Source organism: Mus caroli, chromosome 3 (genome assembly GCF_900094665.2).
Source record: "Mus caroli chromosome 3, CAROLI_EIJ_v1.1, whole genome shotgun sequence".
In the NCBI taxonomy this organism is placed as follows: Eukaryota; Metazoa; Chordata; class Mammalia; order Rodentia; family Muridae; genus Mus; species Mus caroli.
Genome location: NC_034572.1, coordinates 109,603,769 through 109,605,454, shown reverse-complemented (window position 1 = coordinate 109,605,454; position 1,686 = coordinate 109,603,769). Strand labels below are relative to the sequence as shown.

Genomic DNA, 1,686 nt, shown 5'->3' with positions numbered 1-1,686 from the left:
ACCCACCCACTCCCACTTTTTGGCCCTGGCATTCCCCTGTACTGGGGCATATAAAGTTTGCAAGTCCAATGGGCCTCTCTTTCCAGTGATGGCCCACTAGGCCATCTTTCATACATATGCAGCTAGAGACAAGAGCTCCGGAGTACTGGTTAGTTCATAATGCTGTTCTACCTATAGGGTTGCAGATCCCTTTAGCTCCTTGGGTACTTTCTCTAGCTCCTCCATTGGGGGTCCTGTGATCCATGTGTTAATATGTTTTAATGCTTGGTCCGCAGTGCATGGAACTGTTTGAGAAAGATCGGAGGATGTGCCCTTTTGGAGGAGATGTGTACCTGGGGGAAGGTCTTGAAACTTCAAATGCCCACTCCATTCCCAGTTAGCACCTCTCTTCCTCATGTCTATGAATCAGGATGGGAAGTTCTCAGCTACTGCTCTAGCACCATACCTGCCTGCCAGATGCCGTGCTCCCTGCCATGATGGTCATGAACTCACCCTTTAAAACTGTAAGCCCTCAGTAAAGTCTTTCTTCTATAAATTGCCTTGGCTATGGCGAGTTGTCACAGCCATAGGAAAGTAACCAAGACGGAAGTTGGTGCCATGAAGCAGCCTATTGCTGTAATAGTCCTGACTATACTGATCTGGGGAGGAATGTGGAAGACTTTGGACTAAGTAAGTGCTTGCATGCTATAAGTGGGGCTTAATTGGCCACCCTATTAGGAGATTGGAGGACAATAGTGATGAGAGCAGTATGGACCATGGCTATTTAGCTCAAGAGGTTTCAGGGGAGACTATATTAGCAACTGCACTATAAACCAGTCCTCTGGTATTTTGGCCAAGACTGTGGCTGCTCTTTTCCCCTGTCCTAAGGATCAGTCTGAAGCTAAGTTGGAAGAGTTTAGGGCTAATTTCATTGGCTGAGGAGATTTTTAAGCATCCTGCTATTGACTTTGTGGCTCGGTTACTAGTGATTATTCTTATGTAGACCTATAATAAAAAAGAGCAAGGAGGGAAAGAAGAAATAGAAAAGATAAAGCTACAGGAGAAAAAGGCACCAGGGAATGTAATATTGGAGCCAACACTTGTGTTGACACAGGTAAGGAAAGACTGTATTCTAAAAGAAATAAAGGAAGTGATCTCGGGGCAAGATTTCTACTGAGCTGATCCTGTGATTTGTGAAAGGAAAGGGACTAAGGGATTTTCTGATCCTAAAAAGCAAGAACAAACCAAAGTTTAGGCAAATGTAATTCAAGGAGAGGGATAGGTTCCATCCCAAACAGGCAGCATTGGCCATGCAGTTCTGGCTTTAGGGTCATGAATGATACAGGAGTAGAGAGGGGTTTGGAATCTTCCTCTGTGCTTAAGGAATGACTCGAGTCGCTGAGATTACATGGATGTGTAGTGGGGGTGTCCCTACATGGAGGCCAGGAGAGACCATTGCCTGAAGCTTTGAAGGGGAAGCCTAGATTGCATCGGAGACACCAAGGTATTGGAGAAACCAGAATTGTGGGATACCTGCCCCAAAAAAGCTGCAGACAGAGAAGGAACCAGTCCAAGAGAAGTGTGTTGAAGTTAGCAAAACTGGAAGGGAAGAGCTATCTAAGCCTTTTGACATCAGGTATAGAGTCACAGGATTTGGAGTTACCGTGCTGGGATTTGGCTTTGTTTTGGTCCAGTGTTTCTTCACTA

General features: G+C 45.4%; 1 long non-coding RNA gene across 1 annotated transcript in view; it reads left to right on the top strand.

The window, feature by feature from the left end:
• The window catches only part of LOC110291210, a 7,266-nt gene extending 6,735 nt beyond the window's left edge, over positions 1 to 531 (top strand). Inside the window, exon 2 of the long non-coding RNA XR_003836227.1 lies at positions 276 to 531. This is a non-coding gene — a long non-coding RNA (uncharacterized LOC110291210). The remainder of the gene's footprint in view (positions 1 to 275) is intronic.
• Positions 532 to 1,686: the final 1,155 nt, after the last annotated feature.